The sequence below is a fragment of the Leptosomus discolor genome, chromosome 2 (assembly GCF_034619465.1).
Source record: "Leptosomus discolor isolate bLepDis1 chromosome 2, bLepDis1.hap2, whole genome shotgun sequence".
Classification (NCBI taxonomy): domain Eukaryota; kingdom Metazoa; phylum Chordata; class Aves; order Leptosomiformes; family Leptosomidae; genus Leptosomus; species Leptosomus discolor.
In genome coordinates this window covers 108,631,060-108,642,674 of record NC_141392.1, presented here as the reverse complement: position 1 = coordinate 108,642,674, position 11,615 = coordinate 108,631,060, and positions in this window count along the sequence as shown.

Here is an 11,615-nt window from a genome sequence, read left to right as displayed (position 1 = left end):
ACAAGCATAACAATAATTAAAAATCTTGTGGAGGAGATTATATACTGCAAATGTAGTTGTTTACCTCTATATCCCTATTGTGAGATAAGTTTTCCAATAACATTAGTTACCCTGTATATTTTCCCTAGCTGAAACAAGAAGAAAAAGTCTATATATTATGAGACTTCATACTTCTAAAGCTGTATGGCTCATGAAGCCACATAGATGTCATAGGGTTATAAACAAAATTAGCTACCATACAAGAGGCGGCAAAATCAGCCTATAACTTAATGAAAGTTCAGGAAACTATCATTTATGTGGATATACCATTGATATATATGCATCTGTATGCATGTATATCTATCTATTGCCCTTGTACCTATATTCTATTTCCTGTAGCTTTTTGATTGAAAAGTTCCTGTAGACCAGAGTCACCGTAACATCCCAAACTCATGTTGTCCTTGGAAGAGAAATCTAGAGACATTAAAAAAAAACCAACATAAAAGTCAAAGAAGATATATACATGAAACTATACTTGGGTTATAAAAAGACCAGACATGTAGTGGAATCTCAGGTGGTGATATCTGGCTGTGAAGCATCTGAAAATCTTTTTAGTGACAACCAGAAATGTTATTTAGAGGTGAAGAGATAAAGCAAGCTCCGTAGAACCCAACTTGAAGAGATCACGCAAATCATTCACAGTTAACTGAAAGGTAGAAATGCCAAAGACACTTTACTGTTTAAGTAGCAGCTACCAAAAGTTTATCGATGACCATAATACTCATGTGTTGTACCTACCACACATGGGTATTTTCAGATTTTCATCCACTGTGTGGCATTATGTTTTGAAAATATGCAAATGTAAAATATCCTTACTGCAATATATTGTGTCCAACAAATTAAGGCAGTGTGTTGGTTTCCCATGTGTTACCTTGCAAGCTTGCTTTAATTCAGCTGAGCTATTAGATTGTTTTAGAAACACATTGTGCATATTGACACATACCACCAGCAATAAGACACTTAAGCATAATTGACAGCTGTCTTATCATGCAATGGCAAGGTGTGTGTCAGAGACAGAGAGTCTTCAACAAACAGAAATTATTGTACAGAGAAATGATAAGAAGATTTACACAGAATAAATGGTATTGTTGTATTAAAATTCTATCTGATTAGATTAATCAGTGAGTTTGAATTGAGAAGGTAAGTTCTAATAGTTTCCCTTCCTTCGATTAACATATCATTAGTTATTTATCAGCCTTGGGTTGATATTTCACAACACAGATCTCATAGCCTTTTGTATTTTTTTTTGGTTTAATATTAATTATGAACTAATCATGATCTATATAAGATGGAATTCATCTCACCTTCTTTAATGATCTAATATCTAGACATCCACTTGTGTCACCTCAGAGTTCATTATCATTCCCTGGAGGACAATTTAGGCTATCCACTTTAGGTACCATTTTCTCACATGAAGCAACCTGAATGATGCACTTTGATAGACCCCTAACTTTTAAATGGCTAAAGTGAGATGAATGCTACCCATAGGAAGAACTCCTTCATCCTTTGAAGGCGAAGATAAGGTGACCTCTACAAGAAGAACTCATTAGAGTGGTTTAAAGAATAAGGATGAAATAAATACTGGTACCTTCCAAAGCATTGGGAATTTTACTACCATCCTCACTAGAGACAGGAGGTCACCCTGAGCCTCTGTATGAGATCAATGCAGTTTCTATGTGTTTTTTCCTCAACTGAATGACCACTGGTGAAATGCCATCACACATTCCCCATTTGTCCTGGTAACATCAGACATGAAAAGAAGAATGTGACTGTTGAATCCATTACATCATCTTGGAATCAAATTTTTGATCCCTTTTTGGGAAGAACAGTTTGTAATGAATGTGGAAGTTTGGCTGAATGGTGGAAATACTAGTGGTAAGGACTGAGATCTCCCTGAGCCTAATAGCTTTCATTTGCCCTCCATCTGTAAAGAAAGATACATTCATGATGTTAAAACTGCACAGAAAGTATACTGAACACTGCTTTACTGTGAGAAAATGAGAGAAAAGCATAAGCTCTTATAGTGACATAAATCTTCATGCTGGACTTGATTTGGAATTTAATTGAGGGGGTGAAAAGAGTGCAAATGATGCTTTGTGAACTCATAATGTTTTAGGACGACATGCATAAATAAATATACTCTGCATATTTGGATTACCTTCTTGTTTTCTTTTGATAGCTCCCAAAGGAGTTTTGTATGCTTCACAAGTAATAAAATTATTTTCACATTGGTCAATATTGCAGTCTGGTAGACTCATAAATACTGACCACTGTGATGTACCTGCCTGTTCCCTCTGCTGGAAGGAGATCTCTTTCAGTTATAAATTAAATTAATTCAGCTGATTTTTTGCTGGATAAGACAGGGAATACTAAAATCATCTACGGCAATGTTGTTCTAGTGGAGGTGGCAATCTTCAGGTGAGGAAAAGTAATGAGCAGCCAGGTCAACTTTTTAACAGTTCCGAGTAGATCCACAAAGATATTTTGTCCTTGCCTTGAATTCCCAGAGATTTCCAGCTGTCATACCAGCAAGTCCTGGAAATACTACACATTCAGGATCTGTTTCCCTAAGAAGCCTTGAACAGAAGAATTAAAAGTCGTGTGAGCAGGACCCTGTTGTGGTCGCTCTGCATAGAGCACTGTGGAACTCTCTGCACCTATAGAAAGCTATTTGGCTATTTATAGCTAAGGAAATCATTCCTACTTATGAGGAAATTCATATATTAGATTCATTTTAGTGAAAATCTGAAAGTCAGGATTTAAAATTTGTCTCTCTCATCCAGCTGAGTCAGGAGTTTTGTACCAGCAGATTCGTGTCCCAGGAAAGAAAGAAAGAATATGTATTGCCATTTTTTCGGTTAACCTGAGGTCTGAAGCATACCTATAATTATTGTGTTACCTGTGGGTAAAATTATTTTTATCTGGGTACAGTATGTCAAATTTGGTATAGATTAATTCTTAGCTAAAGCAGAAGGACAGAGACATTGAAAGGGAAGGAAGGATTATCATATTGTTATCACTATTAGTGGGTTTATTTGCTAGATGAAATTCGTTATCTTACAGTTTGTTTTAAGTAGAAAGACGAATTAGTGATGAAGATATTAATTACAAAAAAAGACCATAACTCTGTTTCCTCAAGCATGAGAAATCAGAACGCATATCTCGCCATTCACAGTCCTTATGGTTTTTAGCCAGCTTCCTGCTAAAAACCTTTATCCCACATCCTATCAATGCAATTGTGGCCCCTAGGCCCACAGAGCAGTGACCATTCAAGCTGTGCCAAGCTCTCTTCCCTGCCTCTGTCTGAGGACTTCTTGCTTTTCAAAATCCAAACACATCTATTGAGATAAAGCAGGTTCCTGAGACACCTTGTGTTTGCCTCCAGCTTGGACAGAGTTTTGTGTCTATGTTTTGCTCTCGGAGATTTCTACTACTTTATCTTCCTTCTTCTATAACAGAGGTTAATGACTTCTTAAAGTTATCTTAAATGAAAGGTAGTGGTTAAACCTAATAGTTCCACTGAATTTTAATCTGGGCTATAACAATGTTTTAAGACTTTCTGAAACTAAGTTTAAAGTTTTACAGGGCTATTAAATGTTAACCTGGCCTTTGACAGCAATAGTGTGGTTTCATCAGCTCACACTGAGAAGAACTAAGGAAGCTGGAGCGCAGCATGAACTTCCCATTCCAACTCACATCCACCAGTACTCCATTTGGAATTTGAACACTTCTTACACATTACTGTGAGATCACTGGAAACCACAGGGAATCCTACTGGCAAACCTGCTGATGCCCAGCACCTTTCCCTAGCTCCAAAAAAATTGGTAGCAAATGTTACTCTGTCTTTCTGATAACCTTGACACATTCATTACCCCCTTCAGTTTGCTATAACTCAGAATAAAAATAGTCATATAAATTTTTTAAGCAGACCATTCAATCTCATTCATATTATCATGCAGTACTATGTTAACACATATAATATCGCATAAATATTCTAACATTTTTTCAACTTGAACTGTTGAAATTAAAGGAGGAAGACATGTTTTTGGACATGGTTCATACCAGTAGAAAATATTCTCCTAGAATAGTTCTCTGTCAAACCTAGCTTTTAATAGAAGTGATTGTGGAGCTCCCTTCATCTAGTAGGTTGACAGGTCTGGTGTTAAGTTTCATCCTGTCATGCTTACTTATAATCCTTGTGCCAAAATAAACCATTCCTTTCAGTCATGGTATTTCCGTTTTGCAAATAATTGTGATCTGTTACTGTACCCATCTTAAGTCTCATTTGGTCAATCTAAATATATCTAGTTTTCTTCACCTTCTTCCTTGTAAAGAAATTTTTCCAGTTCCTTTTTCCTCTACATTGTATTTTTCTGAATTATTTACAATTTTTCAGTGCCATTCTAGTATTAAGTTTGCCCAAGGGTTTACACAGTTTTTATTATGGCATGCTGAGTAGAGAGATCCACAAATTGTTCATATGTCAAGCAAAATGAGAATTGTTTGTATATGACGTATATGAGGGAGATGCATATAGTTCAAATGATCATAGAAAATAATTAAATTTTATCCTAGTTCAATAATTTATGCCAGAATAGGTACATAAGGTCATTTTCTTAAGTATGATACAAGAAAAATGTTTACGTCTGTCCAAGTCAGTGATTCCCAAACCATAGGTCACAGCTGTGAGCAATTAGGATTAGTAAGTTCATGAGACACACGGAAACGTGATAGGCAGTGGGGAGGGTGGTGGGTGCCAAAAAAAAAAAAATTTTTAAAAATAAAAGAGCTTAGGAATGGATCTAACAGATACATACCATGCCTTCCAAAACTAAAAGGAGCACCACCATGAACAGGGAGTGCTTCTCATGGTTCTCTGCTCCCCACCAAACCCCAGCCTGAGTTAGTGCAGCTCAGAGTCTGATCCAGCTCTTTCCTGGTGGCTGCAGTACTTGGAGCATCCATCTGAGCACAGAAAAGAGCATGAGGGTCACACCAGTCTTTCTGCACTTCTCACATTCCTTCATCCATTCCTTTCTAACCCTTTTCCTCAGACACTTCCTTTCCACTGTAGGCCACAATACTGGTTGTGTAGAAACCACCTACTTTGGTCTCTGCTCTGTGTGATTCAGAGAAGGGACAACAGCGTGAAAGTATGTATGGCATATGGAAAGTACATTAGGTCTCAGAGTGCCTCATCCTAGCTGTTTCTCGGTAGGTATGCAGAAAAAAAATCTTCAGGGCACATATCACTGTTCATGATATCCCTTGGGGAACAGGGTCTGTTATGTATGGTAATTTTTTGCCTTTATGATGGTACTTTGAGTCCTGCCCAAGTGAATGGTGATGTGCATTGCCTTTATTTTTTTGTACTTATGACTCATGCGAGCCCTGAAATTTGTCAAAACTTGATTTGTTTTAATATTCCCTGAAAATTAGTGGGGATCTTCTAGAGGAAGGATTCTTTGTCTTACAATTGAGCTCCTGTCCTCCATAGAGCTATCATAGCCATATATGAGTTCATACAACCAAGGTTTCTCCAGAGATCACATATAGGGCGAGCACACAAACTCCTTACCTTCATCCTTCTCCTGCTGACAAACTCTCTCCAAATGTCCTGATTCCTGAGTGTGCACCAGCTCTGAGACTTTGTTCTACTCTCTTTCTACAATCCATGCTTTGTTCCTCTCATGCTGACTCTTGCAGTCTTGCTCTTGTTGTTATATGTGTAGTTAGTCTTGTATTTAATAAGATGTTGTTATTTTGACATTTTCCACTTTTTAAAAAAAATTAGTTCTTTTCCTCCCAGTCAATTTATGTCAGGTTCATGTTTCATTTCGTTACTTTTAAGGTTATATACAAGTCTGCCTCATGCACATCCTTCTGCTTAGTTTTACTAGCCATGCTTGAAAAAAAAAAACAAACTGGTACATTATAAGCGGAATTAGGGACACTTAGAAAGGGCTGGATGAGAGGAATCAAATCATAGAATTGTAGCATCATAGAATCATAGAATCATTTAGGTTGGAAAAGACGTTCAATGTCATCAAGTACAACTATAAAGCTAACAGTGCCGAGTCTACCACTAAACTGTGTCCCTAAGCACCACATCTACACATCTTTTAAATACCTCCAGGGATGGTGACTCAAGCACTTCCCTGGGCAGCATGTTCCAAAGTTTGACAACACTTTTGATAAAGTAGTTTTTCCTAATATCCAATCTAAATCCCCCTGACACAGCTTGAAGCCATTTCCTCTTGTCCTATCACTTGTTACTTGGGAGAAGAGACCGACCCCCACCTCGCTACAAGCTCCTTTCAGGTAGTTGTAGAGAGCCATAAGGTCTCCCCTCAGCCTCCTCTTCTCCAGACTAAACAACCCCAGGTCCCTCAGCCGCTCCTCATAAGACCTGTTCTCCAAACCCCTCACCAGCTTCGTTGCCCTTCTCTGGACACGCTCCAGCACCTCAATGTCCTTCTTGCAGTGAGGGCCCCAAAACTGCACACAGCATTCGAGGTGCGGCCTCACCAGTGCCGAGTACAGGGGCACGATCACCTCCCTGCTCCTGCTGGCCACACCATTGCTGATACAGGCCAGGATGCTGTTGGCCTTCTTGGCCACCTGGGCACACTGCTGGCTCATGTTCAGCCGGCTGTCGACCAGCACCCCCAGGTCCTTTTCTGCCAGGCAGCTTTCCAGCCACTCACCCCCAAGCCTGTAGCGCTGCATGGGGTTGTTGTGACCCAAGGGAAGGACCCAGCACTTGGCCTTGTTGAATCTCATATGATTGGCTTCGGCCCATCGATCCAGCCTGTCCAGGTCCCTCTGCAGAGCCTTCCTACCTTCGAGCAGACTAACACTCTCACCCAACTTGGTGTCATCTGCGAACTTAGTGGGGGTGCACTTGATCCGCTTGTCCAGATCATGGATAAAGATATTAATGTCTTTAAAATCCAAAGGACAGTATTTCTTTGCAGGAGAGATCATAACTGTATTTTCTTACGAGCATTGTGTAGCACCACAAAGACCATTTAAATATTGACAAATATTTTCATTTACACATTTTACGGTGAAAAAACCTACTTGTTCTTAAAATAAAACTTTTGTACTGTTATTATGCCCTTATTTGTCTATACATTTTTAAAAATATTTTTTGTTTTTCTTTTTTTCCCTGTTTTATTTCATTTAGTTTTAATTATTTCATGTTTCTCCTGGGTGAATGAATGAATGAAAGGGGCCTGGGATATTTTCTCACTTTTTCCATTTTTCTTCTGACACTCTGTAACTTAAAAACTTCCTCATCTTTGGAAAAAGTAAAGAGAAAATGAGTAAAATGAAACTCAGTAACTTTGTCACTCTATAACTTTTCAAAAAGGTGAAAGAAGTTTTAAAAATGTAACAGAGAGACAGAGTTATAGAATTTCAGTTTTCTCTTGTTTTACACTTTTCCAGAGCTAAAGAGGTTTTTAAATTTACAGTGGCGAAAATAAGCAGAGTGAAAAAATACAGAATAGGGAGAATAGAGGTAACCATTTTCAATACATGTCGTGTAGAAAGGGAAAAGCTGAGAGGCAAAAAGATAGGGCAAAAAGTCAGACCTGAAGCTATGTTAAAAAAATTGCATCACTTTTTGTGCATTTGTAAGTTAAAAAAAAAAAAAAAGGAAACAGAATTTCCACTTATTTCATTATTCATGTATTTTCTTAAGAACTTCAGTCTACTCTATGACCAGGATCTGTGGTCCAACTCGAAAGCAGTCTACAAAGTCCCAATTCAGAAAACTGCATATCCAAATTTATCTTTATATTTACCAGCTTGCAGTCTCTGGCAGTTGGTCGGAGGATGTAAATAGCAGTGAAACTCGTTTGCGAAGGAGACAGAGCATTCTCAGAGGCCTTGGCTGTGAACGCACTTCCCCAGGCGCTAAATTTAAACAAGAATCTCATCACCCTCTACTCCAAGAGGAAGACACATTTCTTTGATGCTGTCATGATTTATACAAATAACTGTAGGACAGTAAATACTGCTGCGTGTATTTTTGCTTTGTCTGCCCCCATGAATCCTGTGCTCAGTGCTGACGGTCCAGCTCCCTCAGCAAAGAGAGGGGTCTGCCCCAGCCCCGGGCACAGACCATCCCCAGAGGCTCCGCTCGAGAGCTGCAGCCCGAAAAAGGCACCGGATACAGATCTCATAGAAGATCAATCTCACCAGGAAGGAACTATACACATGATGTAATTTTATGCTAAACATAATGACCCAATTGATGTAGGCTGACTGGGCCTCTCTTTTTTAAACTTTCTGAATTACAAGAAAACACAGACTCTTTCCACAGCACTCCCTTAACCAAAGCTGAGTACATTGTATGGCTCCCGCATCGGTGTTGGGGGAACCTCCTGTTCCAGCACAGGATTTTAATCACCTGCAGCGATAAGGCAGGGCCAAGTTGCCTGACACCAGAGCATTTAACCTCCTCAGCAGGGATGTAAGTGGGTGTAGATAGTCTGAATCTCTCTAAATCTGGAAAGTCCAAGAGATGCAGGCATCTAAATCCCAAGATGATTTTTAAGACGGGTCTCAGGAGGCTGTTCAGGGGGTGGGAAGGCTGGTTTTCTGAGGCTCGCCCTGCAGCCTGGGGGCTGGAGGTGGTGGCCTGGTACAGAAACCTCCCTCTTGGACTGCTGGAGTCTGGCCACACTCAGCCTCTGTGCACCGAGTCCTTACAGCCCACAAGTTATAACATGCCTGTTGGGACTGGGGGAGTATTTCCATCTTGTATTTGAAAAAAAAAAAAAAAACCAAACCCAAAATTATAGTCCTGTATGGTTCTATAAAAATGATATATGGAAGTGACTGTATAGAGTTGGATTGTTCTAACTTCATTCTGTACATGTTAGTTGTAAATCTAAAGGAAGAAAAATACAAATACGGGGGTCTTTTTGTTCTTCAGATGTCAATGCTCATTAAGTTTACCTGGGAAACTGGAAAAACTGTAGGAGATGATTCAGATTATTGGGTAAATAATGCATGTTTAAGAATATGACTCTGGCTGTCCCTTTTGCTCATTCTTCATTTTGTTAAATGATTTATTTATAGCATGTCTGTGAATCCAGTCCCTTCTGCGGGTGATGTCATCTTTCTCATGTATTACACATGCTGCACCCCAGGGAAAAAGGAAGCAATGTGTCTCACCTTCTACTATTTCTCATTCCTCTTAGATATTGCTGTAGTTTATACACGTTTATTTCAGCTGTCACTGAGACATCTATTTAAAAACACACATTTATAGGAAAAAAAAAAAAAAAGAAAATTAGAGATCCCTGTTCAAGTTTGTTTTCTCCATTACTGACATTTCAGGTAGCAGACAAACTATTCTATTTGTGTCATTCACTTAAGCCTTGTTTGTGACGTATTGCCATAGTACTTTACATGTCTGCTGGCTAACACTTAGATTTGGAGAGGTTAATCAACCCAAAGCTAAATGGTGATAGCATGAAATAAAGGTAGTAGCAAAAAGACTGGAGAAGATAAACAATCACGAAAAAAAAACCCAAAACAAACCCAGCTTCTCCTGCTGTCATTCCCCCAAAGGAAAAGGAAGGAGAAAGGAAGGTTGTCAAATATCTGTCTGGTTTTCTCAGTAAGAGGTCAATGGTTACATTTTTAAGGTTACTTTATTTACTTTTGATTATATTTATTACATATGTGAACTAAGCAAAAATTTGAATCACATTGCAAAGGTACAGAAAGCAGGAAGACAAAAAGCAATTGTAATATCTTTCTGTATTTTGGAGACAATCTGCTTCTTTGTGGTGCACTGGGAAATCCATCCCACACACTAACCTCCCGACTGAGCAGGTTATGAACACCTCTTGGGAGGCAAGGAGGATTTCCAGTCCCTGCCAACTTTGGTGAGCTGGGAATTGGTGCCTGGCCCTTAGCAGATAAACTAAGGTTTAGAAAATACTCCTTGTTTCATTGCTACCCTGCCAGTCCTTACCAGATACTGCCTCTGTTTCAAGGCTTGTCAAAACTTATGACGGACTCAAACTGTTTAATTTTATTTTTCTGCAGCTGTAACATACAAGGCATCACATCACATGTAGCTGGAAATAAGTGCCTGCTTTAAACCTCAGATCATATAAATTAAATTGAAAATAACTTTTATAATAATAAATTTATACATGGCACCTCAAGTAGGTGCTTTATGTTTCCCACAAAGGAAAAGAATTGTGAATTCTGGGAATGTTTTCTCAAAAATCCTCTTTGATACATATCATCTCCAATATCCCAGTTCTCTTACATGCAAAAATGACTTTAATATGAATGAGTGATCTGTACAGAGAGAAGGCTCAGAATCAAGATGCAATAAAAGGTTCTTAGAGGAGAATTTAAGACAGAGAAAAAAAATCATGGAATTACTTAGTGAGTACAGATTTGAGTAGACAGTGTCCTAATATGAGGTATGCAGTAAGCAGTTACCGATTTTTAATACAATAACCTGAACAAACGATTGTTGGATCAAATGGTGAATATCTCTTTTAAATCTATGCTTGAAAATATTTGAGTTTAAATGGATTCGTGTTTTACTTCTTAAATATTCAAAACATTATATATATATTTAGATATATACTTCTATTTTTATAAAGTAAAAATATATGTGTCAGAAAAATGCATGTATCATCACCGAGGAAAACAGCTAGCTAAGCTTCAGATAAATGTATAAGTTTCTGTCTGGGAAGCCTGAATCCATTAGTGAACTCAACAAATAGGTCAAGAAAAGTAATAGCCAAATAAATATTTTATTAGCATTTGGTGAAACTTGCTAATGGTTAAGCCTACTAATCCTGCACTAGTGGGAATCTTCATTCAATTTCAGGTCATTATTCAATAGATATTGTCTCTAATTTCATACAAAGTGACTTTCTGGGCGTGACTGGAGAAAGGTATTTTCACATTAATTGAATTCTTTACTCTAGGATACAATGGAAGAAATCTGCTGCTGCTCTAACTTTTTTGCTGGTTAACTGATCACAGGGAATCAAACAGCTGCATCGAGATACAGCCAAAGAAAAATGTCGCACTTATTTTTAATCAGTTTTCACAACTAAGTGTTCTCTTGAAATGGCAAAAAAAAAGGCGGCTGGTGTCAAGTGGGAGGATATCCCTCAGGTCGTTCTCCACAAGTGCAGTGTGGAGACACAGCCCTCCAAACACCTCCAGTAGTTTGAGAGAGGAGTTGTCTGTGAACGTCAGCATGGATATAGGATTGCATATGTCTGCCCTCTTCCTTTGTAAATCCAAGTTTTAACTTCCACTGCATGTCCTCCCTTTGGGGTCAAGTCTCTCACCACAAGAGACTGGTGGAGACTGGGGTTGCCGTGTGTCCCATATGAAGCTGGGGATGACACCAGGCAGCCATAGCACATCTTGCTGGCTGGTGCCCTGGGCACATTCGTGCCTCAGAAATGTCATTTATCTAGGAATGATCCTGATGGATCCAGCAGCAGAGGCAGCTCCTCAGTGTTCAGGGCACTTTGGAAATTATCTTGTTGAGGCGGCCCTCTCATATAGGTGCT